Source organism: Coregonus lavaretus (assembly GCF_964263955.1).
Source record: "Coregonus lavaretus genome assembly, chromosome: 19".
NCBI lineage: Eukaryota > Metazoa > Chordata > Actinopteri > Salmoniformes > Salmonidae > Coregonus > Coregonus lavaretus.
In genome coordinates this window covers 13,471,294-13,492,837 of record NC_140006.1, presented here as the reverse complement: position 1 = coordinate 13,492,837, position 21,544 = coordinate 13,471,294, and the positions used below count along the sequence as shown (strand labels likewise).

Here is a 21,544-nt window from a genome sequence, read left to right as displayed (position 1 = left end):
CTGACAGCTCACACACTGAGCAGCAGTGCCACCCCAGCCAGTACCCACTTGGCTGGTCTCTCTCTGGTCTTGAGGCTGAAGGTCCAGACATAAGTGGTTCCTCTCAGCTTGGTCTTGTACAGGGGACACTCATAGATGTTACGCGTCTCCTGTCTGTCGTTAGGTACGGCTCGGACTGAGATGACTGGCATGGAGGGGGTTAACTCCTTCAGACGAGCCTCAGTGATCACCCCACCCTGAGTGTCCCATCTTGCACCTATGGGACAAAGAGGGAAAAATGAAGATAAATGAACTAGGATGTATGTGTTCATGAGAAGGAGAGGAGTGTATACCTTCCATGTATAGTCCGTATACGTATGCTCCCTCTCTGGCAGGCTGGTTGAACTCTTCCTTAAATTTCTTAGTCACATCCACAGTCAGGTTCATCTTATCTAACGGCCACTCATTCTTACGAGCCAGAGACTGCATCACCGCTGGAGGGAGAGAGGGTAGTTGAGCAAATCATTCCACTGAACAGAGAATACCAAGAGGCAACTGACAGTTACAACATAAGTCGGTTGGGTATGTTGTTTGTAAGTGTGTAGGGGGATGTGCGTGTATGTTACCTGTTAAGAAGGACTGTGGGTTAAAGAGTCCAGACAGCCAGACGACGGTGGGCAGAGCCAGGTCCTGTGTCCAGCTGTCCAGCTCTCTACAGCGCAGCAACACGTCATTATACCTGATAAACACACACACACATAGCAACACATCATCTTAAGTACACGTCGGGACAGTGGGAGAGTACACACAGTGACTCACCACTGGGCCAGGCTGTAAGTGGAGGGGTAGGCCAGTTTGGTCCAGGTGTCTGGGACGTTATCAAAGAACAGAGCTGACTGGATCTGCTCCATCTCTGAGGAGATAGCCAGCTCACCCTGGAAGGAGAAAAAAACATCACTGTTATGAGAGACAACTACCAATTCACCCTTATGTCATCTATCAGTCCTAGTCTAATTTCCCAGCTGACCCCTAGCCCCTAACCCACCTTCAGCCCCAGGTCCAGCTCCTTGAGTGAGCGTCGTATCTCGTCGATGAGCGTGTTCATACGTTCACACTCCTGGAAGCAGACCAGGATGTATGGTGATCTCTCAGTAGTCTTAGACGTGATGTCTGACATGTTGTACTCTTCTGGAAGCTTCTCCAACACCTCATCTAGGATGGTCTTCACCTGCAGGGAGGATGAGGGATGAGTGTGTGTGGGTCCGCTGTATGTGTGTGTCTGCTATGAGTGTGTCTGTTATGAATATGCCTGGTGTGTGTGTGTGTGTGTCTCTCACACACACCTTCTCCTCTACGGTCTGTGAAGCCTCCTCTCCCATCACAGAATCAGGTGACTGCAGCTCCAGCAGTGTGTGGAAGAGGTTATCAGAGGTCACCGTCAGAAACTCTATCTCTGCGTTGGGGTGTAGTCCATAATGCACCGGGCTCTCGTGGGGCAGCATCTAATCTACGTAATCATGGTAACCCTGGTAGTCCAGGTTGGAGGGAACCACAAGCCCGGAGCCAGAGCCAACTTCCTGTCAAACTGGTGGGAAACAGGATGGAAAGGGTGTAGGTTTATTTTTAACACTATCATCACAATCGTAACACACACACACACCTGGTTGGGCTGCATATATTCCTCCAGGTAGGTTCTACAGAGTCTTCTGTCCCAGTCGTCTGTGATGTGACCTCCATACATGATCTCTCCAAACAGATAGCGCAAGTCCTCCCACGGCACCTAAACATGCGCAAGCACACACACGCACACACAAAATACATGAACAATGACTCATCATCATCATCAATATAAACATCATCAATCATCAATACAGTCATGATCATCACCATCCTGATCACTATAACACGGTAAACAGTGACCTGTGAGTTGGCCTCCAGGTAGTTGCAGAGCACGTTGACAGAGATGGTGAGGTCTCCAGTGTTAAAGGGGTATTTCCTGTTCCAACCCTGAGGACCGAACTTACGCCTCTCAGCCACACAGGCATGAAAATAACACAGAGAGAACAGGATGGTCTTAAACTCCTGCTCTCTACTGCACTGATCCAATATGTCCTACAGAGAGATAGACAGAGAGAGAGAGAGCGAGAGAGAGAGAGCGAGGGTGGTTGTGGAAGGAGTTTGTGAGATATTGACAATATACAGTTGAAGTCGGAAGTTTACATACACTTAGGTTGGAGACATTAAAACTAGTTTTTCAACCACTCCCATTTCCTTTTAACAATGTGCATGACACAAGTAATTTTTCCAACAATTGTTTACAGACAGATTATTTCACTTATAATTCACTGTATCACAATTCCAGTGGGTCAGAAGTTTACATATACTAAGTTGACTGTGCCTTTAAACAGCTTGGAAAATTCCAGAAAATGATGTCATGGCTTTAGAAGCTTCTGATAGGCTAATTGACATCATTTGAGTCAATTGGAGGTGTACCTGTTGATGTATTTCAAGGCCTACCTTCAAACTCAGTGCCTCTTTGCTTGACATCGTGGGAAAATCAAAGGAAATCAGCCAAGACCTCAGAATAAAAATTATAGACCTCCACAAGTCTGGTTCATCCTTGGGAGCAATTTCCAAATGCCTAAAGGTGCCACGTTCATCTGTACAAACAATAGTACGCAAGTATAAACACCATGGGACCACGCAGCTGTCATACCGCTTAGGAAGAAGACGCGTTTTGTCTCCTAGAGATGAATGTACTTTGGTGCAAAAAGTGCAAATCAATCCCAGAACAACAGCAAAGGACCTTGTGAAGATGCTGGAGGAAACAGGTACAAAAGTATCTATATCCACAGTAAAACGAGTCCTATATCGACATAACCTTAAAGGCCGCGCAGCAAGGAAGAAGCCACTGCTCCAAAACCGCCATAAAAAACCCAGACTATGGTTTGCAAATGCACATGGGGACAAAGATTGTACTTTTTGAGAAATGTCCTCTGGTCTGATGAAACAAAAATAGAACTGTTTGGCCATAATGACCATCGTTATGTTTGGAGGAAAAAGGGGGACCTTGCAAGCCGAAGAACACCATCCCAACCGTGAAGCACGGAGGTGGCAGCATCATGCTGTGGGGGTGCTTTGCTGCAGGAGGGACTGGTGCACTTCACAAAATAGATGGCATCATGAGGAAGGAAAATTATGTGGATATATTGAAGCAACATCTCAAGACATCAGTCAGGAAGTTAAAGCTTGGTCACAAATGAGTCTTCCAAATGGACAATGACCCCAAGCGTACTTACAAAGTTGTGGCAAAATGGCTTAAGGACAACAAAGTCAAGGTATTGGAGTGGCCATCACAAAGTCCTGACATCAATCCTATAGAAAATGTGTGGGCAGAACTGAAAAAGCGTGTGCGAGCAAGGAGGCCTACAAATCTGACTCAGTTACACCAGCTCTGTCAGGAGGAATGGGCCAAAATTCACCCAACTTATTGTGGGAAGCATGTGGAAGGCTACCCGAAATGTTTGACCCAAATTAAACAATTTAAAGGCAATGCTACCAAATACTAATTGAGTGTATGTAAACTTCTGACCCACTGGGAATGTGATGAAAGAAATAAAAGCTGAAATAAATCATTCTCTCTACAATTATTCTGACATTCTTAAAATAAAGTGGTGATCCTAACTGACCTAAAACAGGGAATTTTTACTAGGATTAAATGTCAGGAATTGTGAAAAACTTAGTTTAAATGTATTTGGCCAAGGTGTATGTAAACTTCCGACTTCAACTGTATTAGGACAGCAGTTAGGGATGGGGAGGTACTTGAATATTCAAACCGAGTTTAGGCTAGAATTGGATCAACTGTTGTAAGTATTTCGATTCTTAAGACATTCTTGCACACAAGGATATACCATGATATATATATACACAGTTCCAGTCAAAAGTTTGGACACACCTACTCATTCCAGGGTTTTTCTTTATTTTTACTATTTTCTACATTGTAGAATAATAGTGAAGACATCAAAACTATGAAATAACACATATGGAATCATGTAGTAACCAAAAAAGTGTTATATAATATATTTTGATTTGTTTTTTTTGAGATTCTTCAAAGAAACCACCCTTTGCCTTGACAGCTTTGCACACTCTTGGCATTCTCTCAATCAGCTTCATGGGGTAGTCATCTGGAATGCATTTCAATTAACAGCTGTGCCTTCTTAAAAGTTAATTTGTGGAATTTCTTCCCTTCTTAATGTGTTTGAGCCAATCAGTTGTGTTGTGACAAGGTAGGGGTGGTAAACAGAAGATAGCCCTATTTGATAAAAGACCAAGTCCATATTATGGCAAGAACAGCTCAAATAATCAAAGAGAAATGACAGTCCATCATTACTTTAAGACATGAAGGTCAGTCAATACGGAAAACTTCAACAACTTTGAAAGTTTCTTCAAGTGCAGTCGCAAAAACCATCAAGTGCTATGATGAAACTGGCTCTCATGAGGACTGCCACAGGAATGGAAGACCCAGAGTTACCTCTGCTGCAGAGGATAAGTTAAATAGAGTTACCAGCCTCAGAAATTGCAGACCAAATAAATGCTTCACAGAGTTCAAGTAACAGACACATCTCAACATCAACTGTTCAGAGGAGACTGTGTGAATCAGGCCTTCGTGGTCGATTTGCTGCAAAGAAAGCACTACTAAAGGACACCAATAATTAGAAGAGACTTGCTTGGGCAAAGAAACACGAGCAGTGGACATTAGACCGATGGAAATGTGTCCTTTGGTCTGGAGTCCAAATTGGAGATGTATGGTTCCAACTGCCGTGTCTTTGTGAGACGTGGTGTGGGTGAACGGATGATCTCCGCATGTGTATTTCCCACCGTAAAGCATGTAGGAGGAGGTGTTATGGTGTGGGGGTGCTTTGCTGGTGACACTGTCTGTGATTTATTTAGAATTCAAGGCACACTTAACCAGCATGGCTACCGCAACATTCTGCAGCGATACACCATCCCATCTGGTTTGGGCTTAGTGGAACTATAATTTGTTTTTCAACAGGACAATGAACCAACACACCTCCAGCCTGTGGAAGGACTATTTTACCACGAATGAGAGTGCTGCATCAGATGACCTTGCCTCCACAATCCCCCGACCTCAACCCAATTGAGATGGTTTGGGATGAGTCGGACCACAGAGTGAAGGAAAAGCAGCCAACAGGTGCTCAGCATATGTGGGAACTCCTTCAAGACTGTTGGAAAAGCATTCTAGGTGAAGCCAGTAGTGTGCAAAGCTGTCATCAAGGCAACTGATTTTTTAATGTTTTAATTTCACCTTTATTTAACCAGGTAAGCCAGTTGAGAACAAGTTCTCATTTACAACTGCCACCTGGCCAAGATAAAACAAAGCAGTGCAATAAAAACAACAACACAGAGTTACATATGGGGTAAAACAAAACATAAAGTCAAAAATACTACAGAAAATATATACAGTGTGTGCAAATGTAGAAAGTTATGGAGGTAAGGCAATAAATAGGCCATAGTGCAAAATAATTACAATTAGTATTAACACTGGAATGATAGATGTACAAGAGATAATGTGCAAATAGAGATACTGGGGTGTAAATTAGCAAAATAAATAACAATATGGGGATGAGGTAGTTGGGTGGGCTAATTTCAGATGGGCTGTGTACAGGTGCAGTGATCAGTAAGGTTCCCTTCAGATCATATCCTCTTTAAATCTCACAATGATTATTGAACCCCTAAATCTGCTCCTTGTGATCCCATATCAAATAATCCATTATCGTTTAATGTATCAACAACCTAGGAAATATCAGTTTCCCCTTTTATTGTTTCTAACTTTCCTCTAAATGTCAAATTTCATACATTATCTAATACAATCATGTACTTGTCACGATCGTCAGGGAGAGAAGTAGACCAATGCGCAGCGTGATGAACGAACATGTTACTTTATTTAATAAAGCACGAAACAAAACAACAAACGACTCGTAACGTCCTTGGTAACAATGACCAACACGGAACAAAAACCCACAAACACAAAGTGAAAAACAGACAGTTTAAATATGGCTCCCAATCAGAGACAACCAGCCAACAGCTGAACTCGTTGCCTCTGATTGGGAGTCACTCAGGCAAACATAGAAAATGAAGAACTAGAACCCCCAACATAGAAAATAAACACATAGAATGAACACACCCTGGCTCAACAAATAGAGTCCCAGAGCCAGGGTGTGACAGTACCCCCCCCCTAAAGGCGCGGACTGCGACCGCGCCTCAATACGAGCAAAACAGGGGAGGGCTGGGTGGGCATTCCTCCTCGGCGGCGGTTCTGGCTCCGGGCTTGCCCACCACCCTCCAACAAACCCCCCATAGCGCCCCTGGTCCGGTCTGGCCCCGCTGGCTGGAGCTGGACTGGACGTAGCAGGAGCGGTTAGCTTCAACTCCGTAGTGGAGCCGTTGACCGGTACCTGGTTAGGCACCGGTGACCCAGGCACGGGTTGTGCCGGACAGACGACGCGCACCCCTGGCTTGGTGCGTGAGGCAGGAAAGGACCGGACCTGGCTGACGATGCGCACCCCTGGCTTGGTGCGTGGAGCAGCAACGGGCCTCACCGGACTGACGACTCGCACCCCTGGCTTGGTGCGTGAGGCAGGAAAGGACCGGACCTGGCTGACGATGCGCACCCCTGGCTTGGTGCGTGGAGCAGCAACGGGCCTCACCGGACTGACGACTCGCACCCCTGGCTTGGTGCGTGGATCAGCAACGGGCCGGACCGGGCTGACGATGCGCACCCCTGGCTTGGTGCGTGGAGCCGGAACGGGCCTCACCGGACTGACGACTCGCACCCCTGGCTTGGTGCGAGTAGCAGGAACGGGCTGGACCAGGCTGACGACTCGCACCCCTGGCTTGGTGCGAGTGGCAGGAATGGGCTGGACCAGGCTGGCGACGCGCACCGTATACTTGGTGCGAGTGGCAGGAACAGGCCGGGCCGGGCTGGCGACGCGCACCGTATACTTGGTGCGAGTGGCAGGAACAGGCCGGGCCGGGCTGGCGACGCGCACCGTAGACTTGGTGCGTGGAGCAGGGACAGGCCGGACTGGGCTGGCGACGCACACCGTAGGCTTGGTGCGTGGAGCAGGGACAGGCCGGACTGGGCTGGCGACGCACACCGTAGGCTTGGTGCGTGGAGCAGGGACAGGCCGGGCTGGGCTGGCGACGCACACCGTAGACTTGGTGCGAGTGGCAGGAACAGGCCGGACCGTACTGGGAGCACACACCACTGGCCCTACGTGGGGATCAGGAACAGGCCGGACCGGACTGGCAACACACGCCAGTACCTCTCGCCGTGCCTCTACAACCTCCTTCCCCCTGGTGACCAGTGACTTCCGTAACCTGGCGGCCTCCTGCTGCCCCGTCGTCCACGGCGTTAGCCCCCCCCCCTAAAAAATGTATGGGCTTCACTCCTACCCGTGGCCAAGGCCTCCATCCCTCTTGCCAGACTCGCACTCATCTCCTCCCAAGTCCATCCTCTCTCCTCATCACGCTGCTTGATCCAGTTTTGGTGGGTTTTTAAGTCAGTATCGTCAGGGAGAGAAGTAGACCAATGCGCAGCGTGATGAACGAACATGTTACTTTATTTAATAAAGCACGAAACAAAACAACAAACGACTCGTAACGTCCTTGGTAACAATGACCAACACGGAACAAAAACCCACAAACACAAAGTGAAAAACAGACAGTTTAAATATGGCTCCCAATCAGAGACAACCAGCCAACAGCTGAACTCGTTGCCTCTGATTGGGAGTCACTCAGGCAAATATAGAAAATGAAGAACTAGAACCCCCAACATAGAAAATAAACACATAGAATGAACACACCCTGGCTCAACAAATAGAGTCCCAGAGCCAGGGTGTGACAGTACTCCTCTTAAGTAAGACTAGATATCTTATCCGGCATCGATTTAAAAATTGTTTGATACCTTGTCTCCTAGTTCACCCCTAACATAATACTATAGGAGACTTCCATCAATCCTAGGAAGAAAAAAAAAATCCCACTTAGAAGACACTAGATAATACCACGTTTCATTAAGTACACCACACCTTCTAATATAAACCTATAACCCCTTTCTATTAATTTAATCCACGCAACCTGTTGTATTGATGTTATAAAATATAAACCTATTGTTTAATAAATCCAGAACCTGCAAAAAAAATTATACTTAATCCATCATCCTAATATTAAAAACGATATCCCATTATTCAACATACCATAAACAGATTATCGTTTTTGTTTTAGAATTAATGAACGGTCTGCATAACTCAATGTTGTTTAAACAAACTATACAGTATAATGTAATAATAATGATTACCAATGATCAAATAATGTTCCATATTCAACTTTCTAGACATGTTCTTCCTATCATCCCAATGAACCTACTTAACCTTCTTCAAACAATTCAATTCAACATTAATTCAACATGTCTCATCACCCAATGAACTTACTTACTTTGTAAACCCTCTACAATATCTATTATTCTCTATCGCTAACTTTCCATATAACGTTACCTCAACAGATTACAAATTATTGTAAAGTTATAGTCAAAACAAATAAAACTATTCACCGATATGCAACTTTAATTACTATGTTATACTATTCGCTATGTGCTGGTAAAACAATTCCTTTCACGTAGTCTTATCAATTAATCTAGTAATCTAGGTCACTAGCATCAATGTAAAAGATTTGCTTTCTGTCCCTTCCTGGGCTCGAACCAGGAACCCTCTACACATATCGACAACATTTACCATCGAAACACCATTACCAGTCTCTCCACAAAATCCGCGATCCTTGCAAAGCAACTACTTCCAGTTCATAGAGCAAGTGACGTCATCAAATGAAACCCCACTAGCTCTCACCGCTAACTAGCTAGCCATTTCACACCAATAACATTCAACCCCCAATGACTTCCTTCTCCACAGCAACCACAGATCCCTGTACTCCTAATTTAACCCATAATGTCCCTTACAGCTTTCTCACGTTTCAGCGAGATCCAGTTGCTAACACCCGCAGACAAAACATGGAAATTCTAAAAAAAATTACTAGCAGACCAAATAACACATTTTCAAACAGCGTTCTGCATTTACCTCTATCATAGGGTTTAAAAACGAACGTAACAACATTAACCATCCTAAATTGCCGTAGTAACTTCATGTTTGGTTCAGTTTATCTATTACGATAGTATGACCATAATACTTCTAACAAAGCTACGTTATCCCTAGCGTTTGTTTAATATTCCTATTATTCTCTAAGTTCTCTTGCTTCACTTTTCATGAACATAAGACATTCACTTCTCCATGCGTCGTAAACTATATCCTATTTCCCCTGCCATCAACTAAGATTATAGTCACAGCTCATCTTAAAACAACACTCCTCCATTATCAGAATATAGCAGATGTAGCTATCCTTTCTACGTAGGCTACAAGTAACACCAAACCAAATACTTTGTATTATCCGCTCAAGCATCAGTTGAATTACACTCATAAATACAGATTTTAGTCAGTACCATGGAACCGATGCCTTTTGAAAAGACAATAAGTCCCACAAATAGCCCAACTACAATGGTTTGTAGTCTTAACCTCTGGTACATAATAATGACACAATTACAAGAAAATAGCCTTAAAAAATAGCCAGAAAATATATATACAGTGTGTGCAAATGTAGCAGGTTATGGAGGTAAGGCAATAAATAGGCCATAGTGCAAAATAATTACAATTGGTATTAACACTGGAATGATAGATGTGCAAGAGATTATGTGCAAATAGAGATACTGGGGTGCAAATTAGAAAAATAAATAACAATATGGGGATGAGGTAGTTGAGTGGGCTAATTTCAGAAGGGCTGTGTACAGGTGCAGCGATAGGTAAGGTGCTTTGACAACTGATGCTTACAGTTAGTGAGGGAGATAAGAGTCTCCAGCTTCAGAGATTTTTGCTGTTCAGTCATTGGCAGTAGAGAACTGGAAGGAATGGCGGCCAAAGGAGGTGTTGGCTTTGGGGATGTGAGATATACCTGCTGGAGCACATACTACGGGTGGGTGTTGCTATGGTGACCAATGAGCTAAGATAAAATGGAGATTTGCCTAGCAGTGATTTATAGATGGCCTGGAGCCAATATGTAGTGAGGACCAGCCAACAAGAGCGTACAGGTCACAGTGGTGGGTAGTATAAAACGGATGGCACTGTGATAGACTACATCCAATTTGCTGAGTAGAGTGTTGGAGGCTATTTTGTAAATGACATCGCCAAAGTCAAGGATCGGTAGGATAGTCAGTTTTACGAGGGCATGTTTGGCAGCATGAGTGAAGGAGGCTTTGTTGCGAAATAGGAAGCCGATTCTAGATTTAACTTTGGATTGGAGATGCTTAATGTGAGTCTGGAAGGAGAGTTTACAGTCTAACCAGACACCTAGGTATTTGTAGTTGTCCACATACTCTAGGTCAGACCCGTCGAGAGTAGTGATTCTAGTCGGGTGGGCGGGTGCCAGCAGCGTTCGATTGAAGAGCATACATTTAGTTTTAATAATAAATAATATATAATAATATGCCATTTAGCAGACGCTTTTATCCAAAGCGACTTACAGTCATGCGTGCATACATTTTTTTTTGTGTATGGGTGGTCCCGGGGATCGAACCCACTACCTTGGCGTTACAAGCGCCGTGCTCTACCAGCTGAGCTACAGAGGTGTTTTTACTAGTGTTTAAGAGCAGTTGGAGGCTACGGAAGGAGTATTGTATGGCATTGATGCTCGTTTGGAGGTTTGTTAACACAGTGTCCAATGAAAGGCCAGATGTATACAAAATGGTGTCGTCTGCGTAGAGGTGGATCTGAGAGTCACCAGCAGCAAGAGCGACATCATTGATATACACAGAGAAAAGAGTCTGCCCAAGAATTGAACCCTGTGGCACTCCCATAGAGACTGCCATAGGTCCAGACAACAGGCCCTCCGATTTGACACATTGAACTCTATCTGAGAAGTAGTTGGTGAACCAGGCGAGGCAGTCAAACCAGGGCTATTTAGTCTGCCAATAAGAATGCGGTGGTTGACAGAGCCGAAAGCCTTGGCCAGGTCGATGAAGACGGCTGCACAGTACTGTCTGTTATGGATCGCGGTTATAATATTGTTTAGGACCTTGAGCGTGGCTGAGGTGCACCCATGACCAGCTCGGAAACTGGATTGCATAGCGGAGAAGGTAGGGTGGAATTCGAAATGGTCGGTGATCTGTTTGTTAACTTGGCTTTCAAAAACTTTCGAAAGGCAGGGCAGGATGGATATAGGTCTGTAACATTTTGGATCTAGAGTGTCACCCCCTTTGAAGAGGGGGATGACTGCGGCAGCTTTCCAATCTCTGGGGATCTCAGACGTTACGAAAGAGAGGTTGAACAGGCTAGTAATAGATAGGGGTTGCAACAATTTCGGCTGCTATTTTTAGAAAGAAAGGGTCCAGATTGTCTAGCCCAGATGATTTGTAGGGGTCCAGATTTTGCAGCTCTTTCAGAACATCAGCTGTCTGAATTTGTGTGAAGGAGAAGCGGGGGGGGGGGGGGTGTAGAGCTGGTGGCCGGGATAGTGGTAGCCAGGTGGAAAGCATGGCCAGCCGTAGCAAAATGCTTGTTGAAATTCTCGATTATTGTAGATTTATCGGTGGTGATAGTGTTTCCTAGCCCCAGTGCAGTGGGCAGCTGGGAGGAGGTGCTGTTATTCTCCATGGACTTTACAGTGTCCCAAAACTTTTTGGAGTTAGTGCTACAGGATGCAAATTTCTGTTTGAAAAAGCTAGCCTTTGCTTTCCTAACTGCTTGTGTATATTGGTTCCTAACTTCCCTGAAAAGTTGCATATCGCTGGGGCTATTCGATGCTAATGCATTTCACCACAGGATGTTTTTGTGCTGGTCAAGGGCAGGCAAGTCTGAGGGGAACCAGGGGCTATATCTGTTCTTAGTTCTGAATTTTTTGAATGGGGCATGCTTATTTAAGATTGAGAGGAAAGCACTTTTAAAGAACAACCAGGCATCCTCTACTGACGGAATGAGATCGATATCCATCCAGGATACCTGGGTTAGGTCAATTAGGAAGGCCTGCTCGCTAAAGTGTTTTAGGGTGCGTTTGACAGTGATGAGGGGTGGTCGTTTGACCACGGACCCGTTACGGACGCAGGCAATAAGGCAGTGATCGCTGAGATTCTGGTTGAAGACAGCAGAGGTGTATTTAGAGGGTAAGTTAGTCAGGATGATATCAATGAGGGTGCCCATGTTTACAGATTTAGGGTTGTACCTGGTAGGTTCCTTGATAATTTGTGTGAGATTGAGGGCATCTAGTTTGGATTGTAGGATGGCCGGGGTGTTAAGCATATCCCAGTTTAGGTCACCAAGCAGTACGAACTCTGAGGATAGATGGGGGGCAATCAATTCACATATGGTGTCCAGGTCACAGCTGGGGGCTGAGGGGGGTCTGTAGCAAGTGGCAACAGTGAGAGACTTATTTCTGGAAAGGTAGATTTTTAGAAGTAGGAGCTCAAACTGTTTGGGCACAGACCTGGATAGTATGATAGAGCTCTGCAGGCTCTCTCTACAGTAGATTGCAACTCCACCCCCTTTGGCAGTTCTATCTAGATGGAAATTGTTGTAGTTGGGGATGGACATTTCTGAATTTTTGGTGGCCTTCCTAAGCCAGGATTCAGACACTGCTAGAACATCAGGGTTGGCGGAGTGTGCCCAAAGCCATCCCCAAAGCCAACACCAAAGCCATCCCCAAAGCCAACACCTCCTTTGGCCGCAATTCCTTCCAGTTCTCTGCTGCCAATGACTGGAACAAATTGCAAAAATCTCTGAAGCTGGAGACACTTATCTCCCTCACTAACTTTAAGCATCAGTTGTCAGAGCACCTTACCGATCACTGCACCTGTACACAGCCCATCTGAAATTAGCCCACCCAAATACCTCATCCCTATATTGTTATTTATTTTGCTCATTTGTACCCCAGTATCTCTATTTGCACATCATCTCTTGCACATCTATCATTCCAGTGTTAATACTAATTGTAATTATTTTGCACTATAGCCTATTTTATTGCCTTACCTCCATAACTTGCTAAATTTGCACACTGTATATTATATGTATTTCTGTTGTATTTTTGACTTTGTTTTGTTTTACCCCATATGTAACTCTGTGTTGTTGTTTTTATCGCACTGCTTTGCTTTATCTTGGCCAGGTCGCAGTTGTAAATGAGAACTTGTTCTCAACTGGTTTACCTGGTTAAATAAAGGTGAAAAAATAATAATAATAATTTAAAAAAGTGAATAACTAAAACTTAGGAAGGAGGCTTCTGATGTTAACATTGCAGGTAACCAAGGCTTTTATGGTTACAGAAGTCAACAAATGATAGCTCCTTGGGAGTAGGAGTGATACTGGGGGCTGCAGGGCCTGGGTTAGCCTCTACATCACCAGAGGAACAGAGGAGGACTAGAATAAGGATACGGCTAAAGGCTTTAAGAACTGGTCTTCTAGTGCGTTGGGTACAGAGAATAAAGGGGACAGATTTCCGGGCATTGTAGAATAGATTCAGGCCATTATGTACAGACAAGGATATGGAAGGATATGAGTACAGTGGAGGTAAACCTAAGCGTTGGGTAACAATGAAAGAGATAGCATCACTGGAGGCACCGATTGAGCCGGTCTCGGCGTGTCTGTGGGGTGGAACAAAGGAGCTATTTGATGCAGTTTGAGAATGACTTGGGGTTTTATATTGAAATTGTATAATAAGAACTAACTGGAACAGCAATAGGCAAGGCATATTGACATGGGAGAGAGGCATAAAGCAATCACAGGTGTTATTAGAGACAGCTAAGACAACAACTGGTAATGGTGATGAAAGTTTGGGCTGAGGCTAAACAGATAAACAGGACAGGGTACCGTGTAAAGTAACAGTCCAGCAGGCATCAGCTGTGCAGCTGAGTGATCATAAGGTCCAGTGAACAGCAATATGTGAGTCCGAGAGCAGTTTGAATTGGTGCTACAGCACAGCGAACAGGAAGCACGGCTGTTGTTTGCGTGTGCTAGCGGGCCGGGGCTAGCAGATGGATCTTCGTGGTCGCCGCAACGGGAAGCCTGTTGAAACCACAGACGATTACGTCGGCAGACCAGTCATGATGGATCGGCGGGGCTCCGTGTTGACTCTAGGAGGTCCCATCCGGTTGACAGAGAGGTAGATAGCTAGGAGATGTGCCTGACTCGAGACTAGCTCAAGGCTGATTAGCCAACAACAACATCCATTTGGTTGCAGCTAGCTAGATGCAATGATCCGGTGTTAAAGATCCAGTGATTTAATGATTCCGGCAGAAAATCCGATATGTTTTGGGTCGATAACGCGCTGTGCAGACAGTGCAGACTGGCCGATAATAGTCCAGGCTAGAGCTGGCTGGTAGGTAGTGCAGGCCACGGACAATGGTGAAAAACCGCTAACGGTGGCTAATAGCAAGTAGCTAGTTAGCTGGCTACTCCCGTCCGGTAGACAGAGAGGGAGATAGCCAGGATATGGGCCTGGCTCGAGGCTAGCTGGTGCTTACTTCGGGGGCAGTGGTAATTAGCCTACAGCAACATCCATTCGGTTGCGGCTAGATAGTTGCGATCCGGTGTTAGGGTCCAGTGATTCAGTTATTCCGGCAGAAAATCCGATGTTCTGGGTGAAAACCACTAACGGTGGCTAATAGCAAGTAGCTAGTTAGCTGTCTAGCTAGTTTCAACTGGAGATTCTAGATAAAGGTGAGTAAATAATATAATCCGTTCCACATTGAGTGAGGCGGGTTGCAGGAAAGTATATTTAGTAGAAGGATGAAAAGTGTGATAGGGAAATATGTACGAAAAATACAAAAAAATACAAAAAACTGGCTATTTACACGGACACACAACAAACAACACGACCGCACTACTACGCCATCTTGGACAATTATGATGCCTTGATGACAGCTTTGCACACTCTTGACATTCTCTCAACCAGCTTCACCTGTAATGCTTTTCCAACAGTCTTGAAGGAGTTCCCACATATGCTGAGCACTTGTTAGCTGCTTTTCCTTCACTCTGGGGTCCGACTCATCCCAAACCATCTCAATTGGGTTGAGGTCATGGGATTGTGGAGGCCAGGTCATCTGATGCAGCACTCCATCACTCTCCTTCTTGGTAAAATAGCCCTTAAACAGCCTGTAGGTGTGTTGGCTCATTGTCCTGTTGAAAAACAAATGATAGTCCCAATAAGCCCAAACCAGATGGGATGGCGTATCGCTTTAGAATGCTGTGGTAGCCATGCTGGTTAAGTATGCCTTGAATTCTAAATAAATCACAGACAGTGTCACCAGCAAAGCACCCCCACACCATAACACCTGCACCTCCATGCTTTACGGTGTGAAATCATCCGTTCAGCCACACCGCGTCTCACAAAGCCACTGCTGTTGGAACCAAAAATCTCCAATTTGGACTCCAGACCAAAGGACAAATTTCCACCGGTCTAATGTCCATTGCTCATGTTTCTTGGCCAAAGCAGGTCTCTTATTATTATTGGTGTCCTTTATTAATGGTTTCTTTGCAGCAATTCGACCATGAAGGCCTGATTCACACAGTCCCCTCTGAACAGTTGATGTTGAGATGTGTCTGTTCCTTGAACTCTGTGAAGCATTTATTTGGGCTGCAATTTCTGAGGCTGGTAACTCTAATGAACTTATCCTCTGCAGCAGAGGTAACTCTGGGTCTTCCATTCCTGTGGCGGTCCTCATGAGAGCCAGTTTCATCATAGCTCATAGCACTTGAAGAAACGTTCAAAGTTCTTGAAATGTTCTGTATTGACTGACCTTCATGTCTTAAAGTAATGATGGACTGTCGTCTCTCTTTGCTTATTTGAGTTGTTCTTGCCATAATATGGACTTGGTCTTTTACCAAATAGGGCTATCTTCTGTATACCCCCCCCCCCCCCCCCCCCATCTTGTCACAACACAACTGATTGGCTCAAATGCATTAAGATAATACATTCCACAAATTAACTTTTATGAAGGCACACCTGTTAATTGAAATGCATTCCAGGTGACTACCTCATGAAGCTGGTTGAGAGAATGCCTAGAGTGTGCAAAGCTGTCATCAGTGCAAAGGGTGGCTATTTGAAGAATCTCAAATCTCAAATATATTTTCATTTGTTGAAAACTTTTTTGGTTACTACATGATTCCATATGTGTTATTTCATAGTTTTGATGTCTTCACTATTATTCTGCAATGTAGAAAATAGTAAAAAATAATATAGAAAAACCCTGGAATGAGTAGGTGTGTCCAAACTTTTGACTGGTACTGTAGCTGATATGGCTGACTTGCTTAAACAAATTTGGTTTCTACTGACAATTGAGATGTACAAACTATGGCATAAGGGGACGACGAGCAGATAAGAGGCAATCCGTAATTTCGATTAAGACATTCATGAGCGAGGTAGGACGGACGTAGCCAACATAACTTTTTGTTCAGCACTTTTGGAATGTACAGCGACAGAATTCAGAACATTGGCCTTTCTTACAGTATTCTCCCTGTACACCAAGTCAGAACCGTAGGATAAATAAAGGGGGCATATAAGCAGACAATGAAAGCTCTTACAATATTCAATGATAATTTTTCTCTAAAACAGGCTATTGGCTACATGTGCACCACCAAGTCAGAACAGTAGGCTATGTTATGAGGCGGAAAGGGACCAAATTATTAGGGTGAGGCATATGGGCTACTAACAGCTTACTACACAACATACACTTAGTATTACTTTCTTAGCTACAGCATACATATCTCCCTGGCATATTACATCCTATATGCAGCAGCATACAATACATATTTGGACTCACCTTGTTGTGCTGTGCTCACTTGAATAGGAAGATGGTACAGCGGTCCTTCTTGTGGGCAAATTTTGACATCAAACTTTGTCATCAAAGTCTGGCATTCTCTGGATTTATGGTGCTTTCACGACAACTGGGTACTCTGAAAAGAACAAGGTTGTATCATGACGTCAGTGGTTTTAGGGTTGGAGCTCTAGAAAGAGGCCCTAGTTCCTGACTTGGAATTCCGAGTTGGATGGCCGTTCAAAACTTATTTTCCCAGTCGGAGCTCGTTCTTTTCCGAGTTCCCAGTTGTCTTGAACTCATTGAAGTCTGAGATTTCCCGATTCCAAGTTTCCAGTTGTTTTTAACGCGGCAGAAGTCATGCTGGATTGACAGCATGGCCAATGTATTCAACCTTTCAGGCTAATAATAGCCTAAACAAACCATTATAGCTCCGTTATTGTCTTTACATGCTTGTGCCAACATTATCTTAGCCTTTGTTGTTGAGCATTTGACACTATAGAAAACTCACTACAATGCATAACACACCTCTTTTACCTAACTAATTTGATCCAAATCAACCCCCTCCTCTGTCCTGCGTTTTGCCCTGTGTTGAAATGGCCAGCTGTCTTATTCCCTGTCCTCGAGCAGACATAATAACTCCGGTGCTCACCGGCGGTGCGTCAAAACAGTTTCCCCTTTCAAACAGGGAGCCAGTCCACACTGAATAAAAACAGTTTTACGGTAAATTAACAAATATGTAAACAACTAATTCACTCGTGCTGTATTCAACCTTTTCGGAACCATGATGCTGCATGTGAATGTTGATCCTTTTAAGCTTGGAAAAGAGACCCTTAAACCCAGACTTGGACCACACACCCACTCCACTGAATAGCCGGTTGGTGATTGCTTTGCAAAGATTGCAGTTAGCCACTGATTCCTTTGCAAACCACTCATTGTTGAATTTGCGATTTCCAACTTCCAATGTTTATGTCCAATGGCCGATGAGCACCGATACATTTTATCTATAATTTCTCTTCATATGACAAGGATTGCAAAGGATTTGCCAGTAGATTGTCAACTTCATTCATGATGATGACTGCTTGTCTGGCTTGCTAGCTAAGATTTTGAAGGTATGACGTTGACATGATCAGTCCAATCAAAGCTATGGTAGATATAACATGATTTGACATAATTGTATCTGTGGCCAATGACCTTGAGACTTCTTGGATGGGCACTTCTAATGTAACTTTATGGCAACACCCAAGGGCCTTGAATCTTCGAGCGTAGTGTCCCCATGAGTGACAGGACACTGAGCCAATCACGGCACAACTAGAGAACATTACCAACCCCTACGCTCCGTATTTTCCGCTGGCTGCCCCACCACCACAGAAAGCACTGAGCTAGGCTGAAACACCTGCATTTTGGAACTGTCTTAAAGAGACCATGTTTGTATGTGGCTTTATTAACTCAAAGATAAAAAAAATTACATTGTTTGCAAACTGATATATGACACGTTTTAATGCCAAAATAACATGCAACAAAAAATATATATATACAGTGCCTTCGGAAAGTATTCAGATCCCTTGACTTTTTCCACATTTTGTTACGTTACAACCTTATTCTAAAATGATTAAATAAATAAAATATCCTCAGCAATCTACACACAATAACCCATAATGACAAAGCGAATACAGGTTTATAGAAATATTTGCAAATTTAGTTTAACAAAATAACAGAAATACCTTATTGACATAAGTATTCAGACCCTTTGCTATGAGCCTCGAAATCCTGTTTCCATTGATTATCCTTGAGATGTTTCTACAACTTGATTGGAGTCCACCTGTGGTAAATTCAATTGATTGGACATGATTTGGAAAGGCACACACCCGTCTATGTAAGATTCCACAATTGACAGTGCATGTCAGAGCAAAAGCCATGAGGTCGAATGAATTGTCCATAGAGCTTCCATCGTCGAATGCTCCCGGACCCGTGCCACGACTCCAGGCATGTGCTCCTCTCCTGCTGACTCCATGTCTGGCGTGTGATTCTGTGATGAGGTAATGTCGAAGGAGTCAGGCGCAGGAGGGTAAATCACAGAATAACAGGCTTTATTCCGCAAATACAGAGTAACGCAGAAATGCGTCAAAAACACTCTAGTGCGCAAAACAGGCACACTGGAAAATGCAAGGCACACGGGGAAATATCCCGGAAATACAAAATACACGGAGCTCCACCGAGCTTCACTATACTCCACAATAAACAATCACACACAAAGACAAGGGGCAGAGGGAACACTTATACAGGTACTGATGAGGGGATATGAACCAGGTGTGTGTAATAAACAAGACAAAACAAATGGAATGATGAGATGAGGAGCGGCAGTGGCTAGAAGGCCGGTGAAGACGGACGCCGAAGCCTGCCCGAACAAGGAGAGGTGGCAGCTTCGGAGGAAGTCGTGACATGGTGAGGACGATAAGCACACAGATGAGCTTCCCTGAGACAGTTTCTGGCAGTTTGTGCAGAAATATTTGGTTGTGCAAACCCACAGTTTAAACAGTGGTCCGGGTGGCTGGTCTCAGATGATCCTGCAGGTGAAGAAGCCGGATGTGAAGGTCCTGGGCTGGCGTGGTTACACGTGGTCTGCGGTTGTGAGGTTGGTTGGATGTACTGACAAATTCTCTAAAACGATTTTGAAGGCGTCTTATCGTGGAGAAATGAACATTAAATTATCTGGCAACAGCTCTGGTGGATGTTCCTGCAGTCAACATGCATATTTCTCGCTCCCTTAAAACTGTGGCATTATGTTGTGTGACAAAACTGCACATTTTAGAGAGGCCTTTTATTGTCCCCAGCACAAGGTGCACCTGTGTAATGATCATGCTGTTTAATCAGCTTCTTGATATGCCACACCTGTCAGGTTATCTTGGCAAAGGAGAAATGCTCACTAACAGGGATGTAAACAAATGTGTGCAATACTTTTGAGAGAAATATGCTTTTTGTGCATATGTAACATTTCTGGGATCTTTTATTTCCTTTCATGAAACATGGGACTAACACTTTACATGTTGCGTTTATATTTTTGTTCAATGTAATGGAAGTTAGCTGAATAAAATAGAAAGGATATTTTTCTCATTCCGGAGCAAGAGTGTGCATATGAAGTGGCTATGTTGAGCGTAAAAGTGATCATTTGAAACAGGTCCTATAAACTAGATTTTGAGTTATTTGACAACTTTAGTTGTGAATGATACAAACCTTAGAATGTCTTAGAAATCAAAACTAGTTTCAAATTAGTTTCAATTTAGAATTGGACAGGATCAGGGGCAAGAGAAAAAGACATGTCATCAATATGCGCTCCAATAGCAAATGGATGCTACTTTCCCGCCTGTACGTTTTTGTACGTTCTGTACGGGTGCACTGTCCAATTTACAGCACAACAACAAAAAACGTATCACGGCAACTGGTTTGATACATTCACCTCTGAAGGTAAATAATGTACTTACATTCAGTAATCTTGCTCTGATTTGTCATCCTAAGAGTTCCAGAGATAAAATGTAGCACAGTTTTGTTTGATAAAATCATTTTTTATATTCAAATGTAGGAACTGGGTTCTACAGTTTGAACTCCTGCTGTCTCTGGCTCCACACCCACCCCGCCCGGCCATCTAGATGTGTGAAAGTTGGTGTATAAGCTAATGATCCATCATGTATGACATTCCTGGGAGTGTGTAAATTTACATTTTGTATTACCATATCATTTTTGTATGTTCTCTACAGTTATGTACTTGAAAATGTATCAATTGACCAATTCGGGACATTTGGGCAGACTTTAGTCCAGTACTGCAATGCTTCACTGAATCAATCTTAAACTTTGTACACACACTGCTGCCATCTAGTGGCCTAAATCTAAATTGCGCCTGAACTGCAATATTATATTGTGGCCTTTCTCTTGCATTTTAAAGATTATGAAAAAATATTATTATGTTTTTTGGTTTGTATTATCTTTTACCAGATCTAATGTGTTATATTCTCCTACATTAATTTCGCATTTCCACAAACTTCAAAGGGTTTCCTTTCAAATGGTATCAAGAATATGCATATCCTTGCTTCAGGCAGTTAGATTTGGGTATGTCATTTTAGGCGAAAATTGAAAGAAAGGGTCCGATCCTTAAGAGGTTAAATAAAGAAAGATGTAAACAACTCATTCACTCGTGCTGTATTCAACATTTTCTGGCCCATGGTGTTGCATGTGAATGTTTATCCTTTTAAGATTGGAAAAGAGACCCTTAAACCCAGATTTGGACCACACACCCACTCCAGTGAATAACAGGCTAGTGATTGCTTTGCAACACTTGCAGTTAGCCACTGATTCCTTCCAAACCACTCATTGTAATTTCTCTTCATATGACATGGATTGAAAAGGATTTACCAGTAGATGGTCGATGTGAGTCATGATGATGACTTCTAGCTTGCTAGCTAAGATTTTGAAAGTATGATGTTGACATGATCAGTCCAATCAAAGCTACGGTAGACATAACGTGATTTGACGTCATTTTATCTGTGGCCAATGACCTTGAGCCTTCTTGGATGGGCACTTCTAATGTAAATCTATGGCAGCACCCAAGGGGCTTGAATTTTTGAGCTCTATCCGTAGATTTTGCGGTGACGT

At 43.8% G+C, this 21,544-nt stretch overlaps 1 pseudogene across 1 annotated transcript; it reads right to left on the bottom strand.

Annotated features, from left to right (window-relative positions):
* Positions 1-6: 6 nt before the first annotated feature.
* On the bottom strand, positions 7-21,328 carry LOC311146954 (dynein axonemal heavy chain 11-like; annotated as a pseudogene). The gene is made up of 9 exons: positions 21,305-21,328; positions 1,900-2,091; positions 1,640-1,759; positions 1,323-1,564; positions 1,025-1,207; positions 799-914; positions 606-718; positions 333-473; positions 7-256 (listed from the first exon to the last, which is right to left on the bottom strand). The product of its transcript is annotated as a dynein axonemal heavy chain 11-like (transcript).
* Between the last annotated feature and the right edge of the window lie 216 nt (positions 21,329-21,544).